We start from the raw sequence: 14,126 nt of genomic DNA on the forward strand, positions 1-14,126 counted from the left end.
AGGAGGAGAAGGAGAGGGAGAACGAGAGGAAGGAGGAGGAGGAGGAGGAGGAGAGGGAGCAAAAGAATGAAAGCAAAGCACTTGCTCAAGTGCAAATCATCCTCCAATGTGTAGGTCAAGTTTCACCTTCTCTACAATATTTTCTCTGACATCTCCACCTGAAAATAAACTTTCCCTCTTCTGAGCTTTCATGGTTTTTATTTTGTATTGTTTAGGATATATTATTGCTGTACATGACTGCATTTCTCTGCTAGATGGGAAAATATAGGTTATATATGTTCATCTATTTTCTAGAATAATAGCATAGCTACATTTACTCAATAAATATCCAGGGCCTATATTTTGATTAATGAAGTAAAATTATAAATAGGATAAATAGAATAATGGAATGTCTTATAATTTATCAAATCCTAACATTCCTTTAGCTCTCCCTGCCCCCTATAATATTCTTTTTCCATTGTTGAGACTTTCTTTCTTCTCTCAGATATTTCTCTATCATTAAAAATGTGTCTGCATCCTTTTTAAGTCGTTCTCTATTTTTCCTTGTGTTGTATTGATTTTATACCAATATGGGATATAGAACATTTGCACATAACATGGATCTATACAGTATATTATTAGCTAAATTTACATTCTCATTCTGTGTTTTGTTTGTTTGTTTTTAACCCCCTGGGTTGCATTCAAGCAATGTGAAGATGGATTCATCCAGTGAATTGAATGAGGAACATTTTCCTTCCCCTAGAATGATGAGACTAATTAAAGTCATAGCTTTTTACTGATGGCTTTTAAATCATCCTTATGTTTATTTAGAGATTTTCCCTAATGAATAGGAACAAAGAAAATAATTTTCAGATTGTCAAATAACAGTAATGGTTTCAAGCACTCTGTTTAGTGCTTCCTACATATATTTACCATTTTCTGTGTATACCCATGTACTATTTTACAGTTAAGTGTTTAGAATGGTAGGTTGCCCCCTTCCCCAAATAAAATAAACTAATTTCAGTTTGCCTTCTAACTAGAAACAACTGTTAATAATGTGGAAATTTAATGAACACAAGGCAAGAATCTTTCACCAAAACTATTTCCATTACATTCACATAATATTCTTTAAAAACTACTGCATTTCAGAGTTCTTTGGTAATGGAGGAAAGAAGTCATCATAATTTCATGCAATCACGCTGTTTTTCTAAATAGTTTGTGACTGTGACAGTTCAATTTTAATCCAGCTAGCTGTTTACATTATATTAATGTGAAAAACCCAAACTACAAATTTGCAAGCTCTTCATGCTGAAATAATGTCTGTCCTTAAATAGCTTATTTCTTGATCCACCCGCAAAGTAATTTTGATCAGTTTATTGCCTACATCAATGTTCATTAGCAGCAGGACAGAGATAGTTTTAGTAAGTACAGCAAACCTTTCTTCAGGCTGTTTTATGCATTGGTTCCTGGAACATCCTAAGAATTGAGCAATGAAAATCATGTCACAACATGGTCAGCCAGGGAGGGAAAGTGAGGGCTGAGGCATCTCACCAGGAACAGGAACTACTCTGGACATGAATGTGCAGATCCCACCGATGGGAAGCTTCTAGTGTCTGTACTGCCTATTAGAAGGAGCAAACAGGTGTTACACTCTATTTGCCTCATCCAACAATTTAGATAAGGAGATACTTATCCTGAAAATAATTTGGATTCTCACAGGTACATTATTTTACTCTTTTAGCTGAAGGTGGGAACACATAAATGACATACACATGTGTGTGCAGACACATGCAGGTGATTCAAATTACTTACCATCCTGTACTAAAGTTGTCCAATTAATCAGTCTGTCCCCTGACTGGATGATGGACTTAAGACACAGCTCTCATTTTGCATTGTTTTATCTCTAAACACAAGCTCTGTGCATAACAGAGAGTTGGGGATGAAAATACATTGGTAGATTTGAGATAAACTGAAAGCAAGAAGTCAGAGAGGGAAAATTTCCTTCCCTGGTGTTTAGAGAAATGATGCTCAAGAGCTTAACCAATGCTCTGTGGTCCTTGTCTCCAGGAATGTAGCACCAGCAGTAGACAGAGAGTTAGAATTCTTGAACCCCATCACCCCTGGTTTCTCATTGCATTACTTTTCTCTCCCTTCCTTTATGCTTACTAACTTTGTAGATGCTCTGGGCACCAAATATTTTCTTCATTTAAACATTTTAAAACAAATATGTAATGTCAATCCATTGTAATGTAATAGAAATGGGCATTTATCCAAATCTTAATATAAAAGAGCATCTTTACGTATGTTCCTTTAAGTTATAGCATGATGACATAAGTAGGAGAACAGGGGCTGCATAAATCAAAGGTGGACCTGTTAATGGAAAATTGGGTTCACCTCTTGATGAGTGTCAAGCCAATAGACACAACCAAGTGAAAGACTGGGAGAAGGAAGGATTTATTATTACTTGCAGCAGGTAAGGAGAGCACCGGGGACCATTCCCAAAGCAGTGTCTCCTGAACAGCAAAATTGGGGAAGGTTTAAGCTAAGGGCACGTGCATATTCATGAAGAGGGCTTGAATGGAAGATAATTCAGCATAGATTTGGGGCAAAGGTTGACAGAGTCCAAGCTTCAGCTGATTGAATTCAGGAGGGTCCACATCTTCATTCTATCCTCCACCTGGGTGGGAGTCTTAGTTCCTGAAGAACTCAAAGATATATTATTATGTGTATCCTTTGAGGAGGAACTAGGACTCCACTTTATCCCTGCACTATTGTTTGACTACCTTTTCTCTGTTCCTCCATTCTTTTGTTGCCTAAGATCATTCATTGATTACTGAGACCTGTTCAAGAGCAAGCATTGTGGCCAGGCTTAGGCCAAAATGGCTTCTCTTATGTCAAGAGAACCATGCCTGTTCTCTTTCTGCAGAGACTCCCTAGCCTATCTGCTTACAGACCTTGCCCCCCCAGACCAACATCTTGATTTTGGAGAACTCTATCCTATTCATCAAAACTCTGAGACTGCTTCTACCTCAGTGCAGGGTTTCAATAATCAGAAAATCATGTTTGAATCATGTTTGTTGGCCTGCTTGCCACATAGGAAATGGTGTGGAAGTTCAAATATACAGCTGAATACCTCAGATGTAGGAAAAAGAAATATTTCCCATCATTCAGTTTGCAGGAGCAAAAGTATGGTTAAGCTCAGAACTTAAAGAAGTACTTTGACTTAAGAACCCAGACAAAAGTTAAAAAGTTGTCATTAAAAAAAAAAGTTGTCATAAGCACTGTCACAATTTTAACACAACACAGCTTGGATTGCATATAAATAGGCTTCTTCTACTCCAGTGGAAAGAATATTGAACAAAGGGTGTCTCAACTGCTTTTGCTGTCCTAAACCACCCAGAAATTTAGTGGCATTACACATTCTTTGTGTTATGCTCACAAATGATGCGTCAGGAATTTGGATAGGATGCAGTAGGAATGGTAGGGATGGTTGTCGTACTTTAAGATGTCTGGGGATTTTGATGGAATGATTCAAGCCTGGGGGGGGGGTCACCAGCAGCTTGAGGGCTAGAATCATCTGAATGGACATCCTTTTGCTCACATGTGTGGCAACTTGGCTGGAAAGATGAAATGGTGATGCCGAAAACCCGGCCTCTGTGCACTGGTGCCAAATCGAATCTCGGAGACAGAGTTGTGGGTGAAGTAGAAAAGAATAGTTTTATTTCTGTGTCAAGCAAAGGGGGACACTGTGGGCTTGTGCCTCTCAAAACTGTACGTCCCAACCCAGAGGGATTTGGTGAGGAGTTTTGTAGCAATGGTTCAACATACAGCAGGGATGCTGGTAAGGATCAGGGTGTGTGCAGGGCCTGTGCTCCTTTAGTCTGGCCTCAGGTGGTCTTCTGATGAGCTTCTTGGTTATCAAACTGTGACCTTCTCTGGAATGAAGAATGCTAACATCTTCTATTTGTTGGGGGTTTTAGTTCTGTAAAGGAGCTCAAAGATACTGTTCTGTGTATCCCTTGAGGCAGAACCAGGACCTGCCCCAAGGCTGCACTAGTGTTTCTTGGCTGCTGCTCCCTTTTCTCTGCATCCCCTCCCTTCCCTGAGTAGCAGCTGTTTGAAAGGCTTCCATGCCCAGGAGCCCCACAGGGTCGTGCTTGGTTTCAGAAATGCTCCTTAAATCTGAGGTATTCCATATAAATAAATTTATTTCAAATCATTGATTGTGATACCAAAAGAACACCATGCATCAAGAATAATAATACGACTTCCAGTGAGGAAATATGGCTTAATAACTTTATGTGCCAAGCACTGTGTTGCTCATAATGAAGAAAGAGGATGACACAAAAGATCTTACTCTCATCTTGTTTAAAATAAGTAGAGGAAACAAGAATGCACACATACAAATTTAATGCAACAAGGAAACTGGTAAATGCAATGTCTTATGAGAAACATAGTAAAGAAGCTACAGAAGTACAAAATAGGTCTAAATTACCTTCAGAAAAAGGAATCAGGGAAGTCTTCCTTAATGGTAGTACTTGACCTGGCATTTGATTTAGCAGTTAAGAATGAGTAATACCAGGCTTCCCTGGTGGCTCAGTGGTTGAGAGTCCGCCTGCCGATGCAGGGGACACGGGTTCGTGCCCCGGTCCGGGAAGATCCCACATGCCGCAGAGCGGCTGGGCCCGTGAGCCATGGCCGCTGAGCCTGCACGTCTGGAGGCTGTGCTCCGCGATGGAAGAGGCCACAACAGTGAGAGGCCCGCGTATCAAAAAAAAACAAAACAAAACAAAAAAGAAAGAATGAGTAATACCAAGCTTGAGGATTTATTTTTCATCCTGAATGTGATCATTGTTTCAATTTTGTTACACATTATGTTAAGAGAGAACAAAATTTATGCATCAGGATGTTTTGTTTTTGATCTATGAGAGGATTCATTGTGTAAGTTATCAATTTGCATAACAAACCATCCCAATGTTCGTGAATTTAAAAATACCTTTTCTTCACCTTAGTATTCTGTTGATTGGCTGTGTGCTTCTTCTTAGCTGGGCCAGCATGGGCGATGGGCTGAGCTGTCTCTTGTATTCATGGTCAGCTGGTAAGTGGCTGGTGGCTGAATATGCAGGATGGCTTCACTCCATCTAGTGACTGGCAGGCTATCAACCAGAGCATCTTGGTTCTCTTCCAACTGGTCACTTATTTACACCTGTGGGCTATTTTGACCTTATTCGAATGATGGTCTTAAGAAGGCAAGCACAAAAAGAGGGTGGCTTCACTGCACAAGTACATTTTGAGGCTCTGCTTGCGTCATATTTGCTAATGTCTCCTTGGCCAAAGCAAGTCAATGGACAGACCAGAATTGAAGAGGTGGAGAAATAGACTTCACCCCTACATGTCACACTGAAAAAGGCATGAGCATACAGATGGGAAGAATTTATGAAATTTCTGCAATGTTATCCCACATGATTGCTTGGAAAATAATTGCTGAATAGAAACTTGAAAACTTGGACCTGTGTAGGCTTTATATGCTTATATTTACTCTTGAAAATATAACTAAAAACTAATGAAGCTTTTAGAGGTATTGTGAAAAATAAATATGAGAAATCTTGCTATACAATAAATGGGATAACATGCTGTGTTTGTAAAAAAATCATATGGACATGATTAAAATCACTTAGGGTTCTACCCTTACGTGTATAAAATATAAAAACACAAATTAAAGACAAATATGATGATTAATATATTAATAATATATTAATCACTTAAATTTTGTTGATTCTGCTGTTATTGTGACTATTGGAATCACATTCATGTATTGTTAAACAACTTAGTTAAATATGACTTGTTATGTGTGAATTCTGGAAAGCCCTCTGCTCACTGTATTTTTTCTTAATTTGGGCACCAGAATCTTGACACTGATCATCAGGTCTAGATGTCAGCATTTAACATCTCATCAGGAGGTTATTTAACTTAATACTTGATGAAAGTAGCAAGAGGTTCTGTTGAAGGTGACAGAACCTAATCTACTAAAAATTCTTATTTCATAACACAGCTATATATGGCAAAACCCAGATAAGCTGTATGTTCAATAATTATCTCTAATTCTTCTGCTGAAGTGTGGCTATGGGAACAGGTCTCCTGTTCAGTCTGAACTCACTTACTGGTACCCCTTATTGCTCTTAACCCCACCAGCTGCTCTAGCATGTGAGTTTATCTGCAAGATCAGTCAGTTACTTTGCATGTGTCTGAGCGCTCAAAGTATGTTCTGTAAGAACTGAGTGTTGATTGTCTGTAGGCTATGAAAGAGTTTACTTCCTTCCACTGTGTTATGATAAATGTTGATGGCGGCCTCCCAGTGCTACGCCATGTATCTCAGTGCTCTACAAACTTTTGAACACACTTCCTCGTGGTAAAAAGCTTTTAGCATATGTATATTTCTTCACTTTGAATTGTACATATGTTCTTTTTTTATATAAATTATTTTATTTTATATTTATTTTTGGCTGCATTGGGTCTTCGTTGTTGCGCACGGGCTTTCTCTAGTTGTGGCGAGTGGGGGCTACTCTTCATTGTGGTGCATGGGCTTCTGGTTGAGGTGGCTTCTCTTGTTGTGGAGCACAGGCTCTAGGCATGCAAGCTTCAGTAGTTGTGGTGCGCGGGCTCAGTAGTTGTGGCTCGCGGGCTCTAGAGCTCAGGCTCAACAGTTGTGGCGCACGGGCTTAGTTGCTCCGCAGCATGTGGGATCTTCCCGGACAAGGGCTCGAACCCGTGTCCCCTGCATTGGCAGGTGGATTCTAAACCACTGCGCCACCAGGGAAGCCCTATATGTTCTTTTATTAGTTGATATTTCTAAGAACACTATAAGCTTGGAATGTGGCTCAGTAGTTATGATTTTAGCTGTAAATTCATTTTCATCATAATCTTCTTGATTATTTTGTATGTTTTGGCTTATTACTTGGCATCATTATTTTGCCACCATCCAATGAAAAACTTATATTAGGTGCAGGAAAGTGAATATGTTGCCATTTTTTAAGTTGTTTGTTAATAATTGAAACTATCTTTTCTCTGTTATTTCTTTCCATGAATCTTTTCAAGCCTCACGTTCAGTTTTAGGACCAGTTTAGTTAGGACCATTCTGATGTGTTTGGAAAATTCATTACAGTTTTTAAATCTTTGTAGGAATACAACTCCTACTTGGAATTTGAGTGGAAATTACAAACAGAACCAACTATTATAGACGCTATTTTTTTTTAACACCTACCATATGCCTCATATATTTTGTCTTGTTCAAGTCTAAGCTCAACCCTATGTAGCAAGAATTATTCACAATTTTCCAAATGAGGATATAGAATTTGCAAATAAATCATTGACTACATCAAAGTACACAAACTAGTAAGTACTGTAACAGAACTGGGATTCAAATCTGGATCTGTCTAAATAAGAAATTACTGTTCTTTACACTGACAATGATTTGTGTAATGTCTTTAAACATCTTTCAGTAATATTATTTTAGGTATCTTCATTCCCAGATACAGTTAGAAAAATGTGAGGTATTACAGGCTCCCAAAAAAAAAAATAAAAAGCACCAACCCTTAGGAATTTGAATATCTTAGGAGGAGTCATACAAATAAATATGGACGATAAGTGTAATATAATAAACATTATAAAGAGAGAAGTCCTATGTACAATGTAAGCACCCAAGATTGGCATTTAATCCAAAAAAGACTTAGAAAATAGTCCAGGGAATATGGGCAGCAAGGCATTCCAAGCAGATGGTGGACATATGAGTTAGAATTAAAGCTGTTAGAGCACCACACAGAACTGGTCAACTTACATGACTCAGTAGGACTCTAGAAAGGGATTCAAGGTGAAGAGGGACAAAAGATAAGTTTGGAGAGAATAGAGGCCAGCTCGTAAAGAACCCTCTAGAGCATACTAAGGACGTCAGATTTTATCTTGAATTGTCATGAAAGGTATTGAAGGATTCTGAGTAAGAAGTCACCTCATCAGATTATCCCTTTAAAAAGATCACTGTGTATCACTGTGAAGATGGTTATCAGGGCAGGACCACATGTCAGGAGATATTTTCGAATAGCAAAAGTGGAATAAATCGAGGAGATAGAATTTTTTTAAAAATCAACCCTTTTAGATATAAAAAATAGGAATATATGTAGAGCTAGAGAATACAGGGGAAGAATAGAACCTGGTTAGATTTTAAGATTGTTATGGTATATGTTACATTTGAAGTGACTAAAAGATATTCAAACGTGGACAATATTTGAAGGAATAAATGTTCTGAGCTTCACAGAAAGTTTTGGTTGTTATTAACCTATAAGTGGCATTTCAATTAAGTGGAGTAGGAGAAATCTGTCAAGGAGTATTATTAAGTGCTTTCTATGTTCCGGGTACTATTTTAACTGCTTTATATGTATTTCCCTATTTAATTCTTATGACAAACTCAATACATTTACCGATAAAGAAATGGAACAATGAAGCTGATACTTATATAGAGAAAAGCCATTGAGACAGTGCTTTGCCTCTTTTCACACCTGGGTACATTTAGCTTTCTGGATATAATAAATATTATCACTCTCATGGAGAATTTGACCTGGGCTTAGCTTCTTGGGGGACTTAGAGTCTTCTGATAAAGCAATCAATTTATAAAAATTATGAAATTGGAAAAATATTTTAACCTGGAAGTCATAGTTAATGAGCAGTGTGTAGTTTTTCACTTGTTTTACTGTATTTTGTTAGTAATATTTGCTCACAAGTTTTATAAATATATCTCCACTTATTGAGATATAGAAATGGATAGACAGGTTAATAAGTTTTAACACGATAAGTATAGTTGTTTTTACTCTGTCATTATTATAACCTCTTAGAATCTAAGGGGTATAATTCCTGTCACTAAACTCTCCTGATACGTGGTTCACCAAACACGTACAATTATAGAATTAATGGGAAAGAGGAGAGAAAGCAAGGGGCAAAGGTCGATGATAGAAGCCCATTTAAGACGAGTAGATGTCACAAGTGAGGAGTATAAAATTAGAGATAAAAGCAACAGAATATCAGACTCTGTAGCTCTACAGAGATAAATTTCCTCTTAAAATAGAATTATCCCATGATAACAGAGAAGTGAGTGCTATAGCCCTATAGTTCTCAACCAGAGGTGATGTTGCCCCACGGGGATATTTATCAGTGTCTGGAGACATTTCTGATTGTCATGGCTAGGTGTGGGGGTACTACTGATATCTACAGGTAGGCTCCAGAGATGCAGACAAACATCCTGCAGTTCGCAGGACAATTCCCACCAAATATTATCCCATCCCAAATGTCAGTAGTTCTGCCGTTGAGAAACCCTACTGTTGCCCAAAAGTTCAGTTTGGGGAAATTCCCTGGAGGTCCAGTGATTAGGACTTGACGCTTTCACTGTGGTGGCCTGGTGGCCTGGGTTCAGTCACTGGTGGGATAACTAGGATCCTGCAAACCACGCGGTACAGCCAAAAAGTAATAAGATAATAATAATTTGAATAAATATTCAGTCCAAAATAAATGTCATCAAAAACTTTGCAGCCAGAAAATGTAGTTGCTTTTGAAAGTCTATCTTAATCCTCTGTGAACCATCCCACAAAAAAGAAAAAAGATTATTAGAAACCAATAGAAACCTAACCATGGGGTGATACACTGATAGTGAAAATAGTTTCTGCCTGCAACAAAGTTATTGTATTATTTTGTTGTCAGAATTGTTAACAAGTTTAGAAAATAAGTTTGAAGAAGTCAGGAATTATTCATATTTTCTTTTATTAAGGAATAAAATGATCACAGGGACTGAAATTCAATAAGTGGAGCAGCATGTGTATGAGACATAATTGTAGTAAACTTACTTATAAATCAATAAAGTAATTATATGCAGAACGGTTTCATTTCTGTTTTTCTTCCAGAGTCCAGCTAATTATTTCTAATTGGAAATAAACCATTTCCCCTCCCTAGTCCCTTTGACAAAAAACCAAAACTAATTTTGCAGGAGACCACCATTTATTTGTATGAATGGCATGTTTCTCTGCAGACTGCAAATAATAGGGAAACGAACAAAAGGATGATTATTTTTGTATCTAGTCATTAGATTATTGTAAGTGGTAGTGAAACAGGTGTTCCTGGGTTAGAAGCTTTAGGCTGAGGGAGTGATTGCTGCTGAAAAGGAAGCCCACAGAGAAGTATAAATACACGTGGCTCTTCAGGAAGGACCGCTGTGGTATAACAATGAAACAGTCTAGGTGCCAAGATGGGTGGGGATGGGGGGCGGGGTCGAGGTATGCAGGGAAATAATATTCAGAAAACAGAGTTGCACTGTTTCTTTCCAATCTTGAATCTCCTTTATTAAAAGCAAAACTGCAGAGATTGGAATCCCCTAAGTATATTCTTCACATTAAAAGACAGTATTAAAATAGTGAGTTTTCCCATATGTTTATCCATCTGTCTGTCATCAGTCTATCCATCATCAGTTCATCCATCTCTTTTTGCTTTTATCCACACAAATGGGAAACTGTGCAATTACTTCCAGAGTCATTTTTTCTCTTGAATTCTGGCAAGTAGAGAATTTTATTTATTTTTGGTATGGCTCTGCTCTTTGGTTGTCTTACATTTCATCAAGCTTATAAGGAAGGGAGGTTTATGTGACTAGGGAAATACAGAGCTATCTTCTTTGTTTGACACAGTGGGAAAAATAATCTGAAGTGATTTCTTTAGGAAAAGATCAAAATCATAGTCTTTTCAAGTGATACCTTTGTTTTTGTTTGTTTATTTCAGCACATTCATATATTCACTTCTAGACCTTCACACATGGCCTTTATTATTTACTTACTTTTATTGACGTATAATTGTACAATGTTGTGTTAGTTTCAGGTGTACAGCAAAGTGATTCAGTTATACATATACATATATTCATTCTGTTTCATGTTCTTTTCTCATATAGGTTATCACAGAATATTGAGTAGAGTTCCCTGTGCTATATAGTAGGCCCTTGTTGTTAACTTTCTTGTATATAGTTAGTTTGTGTATGTTAATCCCAAGCTCCTGATTTATCCTTACCCTCCCCTGCCCTGCCCCATGCATCCCCTTTGGTAACCATAAATTTGTTTTCGATATATGTAAGTCTATTTCTCTTTTGTAAATAAGGTCTTTTGTAGCATTTTTAAAAACTTACATTCCTCGTATGAATGATATCATGATATTTGTCTTTCTCCGTCTGGCTTACTTCACTTAGTATGATAATCTCTAGGTTGATCCATGTTGTTGCAAATGGCATTATTTCATTCTTTTTTTGACTGAGTAATATTCCATTGTATACATATACCACATCTTCTTTGTCCATTCATCTGTCCATGGACATTATTTTGCTTCTGTGTCTTGAATGTTTTTAATTAAACTTATCTCTACTTTCTAACATAATAGTAACTAAGAATTAAGCACTTCTTTAATGATTAAGATCATGGAGTATTTTACATAATCTATACCAAAAATTTTTGCTGTACTTTGGTTGCTTGGAGTCAAATCTTCTACTATTGTTGCTGTTGATGTAGATTTGGCTCCTGATAATTGAGTTTAAATCTATCTATTCATTGTTTTGCAAAATGAAAAACAGAATTAGAAGCCAGAACAAGGTTTATTTGTTCAGAATGGGTGGTAAATTTCATATTTATGTTCGTAATAGGAAATATTTTGAATGAGGGGCCAATGAACTTTGAAGTTTGAAAGAACAAGCATTCATGAATAGCTTGGCTTTTGTTGCTAAGCTTTGAGGAGTGTTGGATATTCATTTCAGTAGTCCTTCTAGTCTCTTCCAAGACAGGGCTATGTTCTAGAGCCTTGAGGAAAATGAAAATAACCTTTCATAAAATATATATTTCTGTAACATCCCTTTGGCAACTGCAATATTTCTCTTCTTCCAAGATAACTAAAATCCTAAAATACAGATTAAAACAAAAGACTAAAATAAATGCCTATAATAAAAGTCTGTGCTATGTTCAATCTCACTAATTAAGTTTGATTTTGACTCCTTAAAAAATGAGCAGCATTGTTTAGCTCGATGAGAAGGTGATTCTGATGTCAAGAGACCAGTGTTCCAATTTCTACATTGCTTTCCTGCATAATTGCCTCATTACTTCTACTTCTCAGTTTCCCTAGCAGTAAAAGTTGGATAACCTTTGCCTCTTTTTCCTCAAGACAAACTTAACGGTAATCTTGGGATCAAGAATGTTTAGGTATTAAGCCCCTAGGAGGTAGAAAAGAAAGTATAGAATAATACTTACATTTTAGGGGATTTCTTTTAGAAAATACTATAAACACCAGAGCTTTAGATTCTCAAACAGACGTATATATCAATATGTATTTTTTCTTCACAGAACTCGCCTTTCTCATTATCCCAATTTTCTTGTCCAATTTCTTACAGCTCAAACGTTGAAAGTGTAATTGAGTTATTTTTGGTGGTATCAGTTTCGGTTTTTTTTTCATAAATTTATTTTATTTATTTTTGGCCGCATTGGGTCTTCGTTGCTGCACATGGGCTTTCTCTAGTTGCGGCGAGTGGGGGCTACTCTTCGTGGCAGTGGGTGGGCTTCTTATTGTGGTGGCTTCTCTTGTTGCCGAGCACGGGCTCTAGGCGTGCGTGCTTCAGTAGTTGTGGCATGCGGGCTCAGTAATTGTGGCTTGGGGGCTCTAGAGTTCAGGCTCAGTAGTTGTGGTGCACGGGCTTAGTTGCTCTGCAGCATGTGGGATCTTCCCAGACCAGGGATCAAACCCATGTCCCCTGCATTGGCAGGTGGATTCTTAAGCACTGCACCACCAGGGAAGTCCTGGTATCAGTTTCTATGAATCAAATTGAGAGTAAAATTTGTTAAGAATATATAGAACCACAGACTTATTTCAAATAAGAATAAAGATATTATGTAGAAAGTTTTTATGTGAGTTTTATTTATATCATTAAAGCAGAATCCTTCATATAACTTAGATCTAAGTTGCCTTGTAATGTAATTACAATGGTAGATCAGGTTGCAGCTCATTTCTGACTCTATTTATTGAGTTAAAAAAGGGCACTTTTAAGTACAAAATCTTAACTACATGATCTGTGTAAAGTTTTCTAATAAACATATCTGGCCACCTTTGAATCATTCAGTTTCCTTTGTTGTTTATAAATAAAATGGTAACAAAATAGGTTTTACCAAGGACAACTATTGCCTCAAGAAGAATTTAGCTATCATGGGTCAAGGAGTTTATGAACTATCTGTAGAATTTCCATTTCCAAAGGTACATTACACAAATCTCCAAGGTTACATGCTCTCCAAGGCACACTAGTAAATACCTGCAAGGTTTCCATTTTCCTGACAGAAACAATTACAAATGCCATGCAAGAATAATTTCACACAGAGAGTTGAGGCAACGATCAGAATTCTCTTAGGTAATAGTAGCAAATGTTTATGCTAATATCATTTAGCTTTTCACTTTTAACTTTAAAAATCAGGTTCCTGAATCCACTGCATTTCTTTTGTTGTCTGTGTAGTTCTGTTACCGACCAGGGTTCTTGGCCTCCTTAATCAATAGAAATTGACAAGAGGCCAGACAAAAAATTCAGGCAAGGCTTTATTGGAATTCACGCTGCAGCATGAGGGAGCAAAAACAAGTAACAGGTTCTGTTCCTTGCTCCTGGGTGGGGGGGCAAGCTGGTCCCTTTTATGGGGTAAGGGTAGGGGTAGGTCCAGGGGTCTGATTGGAGGGATGGCTTAGGTGGTCTGCCCACACCCCTTTGGTGTTGCTGTGTGCAGGGGGCATGCGCAGTACCCTGCTTTTGCTCCCAGCTCCTCAGAAGTGGCAGTTGGGTTTTGGTCTTTTTGTATCTTGTTCATAATTTGCCCCAACTCTGCATGCAGGCAGTTATTTTTAGTCCCGTATAGTTTCTTTGTATTTTGTTGCTGGAGGAGATGTTTGTCCAGGTACAAGCACAGCAGCAAAGCGTCCCAGGTCCCAGGTCCCAGCCTGTTGCAGCTGCAGTTGAAGAAATTCACAGGTGAATTCACAAATAAGATATGAAGTATCTTCACAGTGTGCCAATAGTTGCTTCTTTTATATTCTTTATTTTCGGTACATTAAGCCTT

The sequence above is a fragment of the Monodon monoceros genome, unplaced genomic scaffold (genome assembly GCF_005190385.1).
Source record: "Monodon monoceros isolate NGI ecotype Baffin Bay Population unplaced genomic scaffold, NGI_Narwhal_1 Super_Scaffold_18, whole genome shotgun sequence".
In the NCBI taxonomy this organism is placed as follows: Eukaryota; Metazoa; Chordata; class Mammalia; order Artiodactyla; family Monodontidae; genus Monodon; species Monodon monoceros.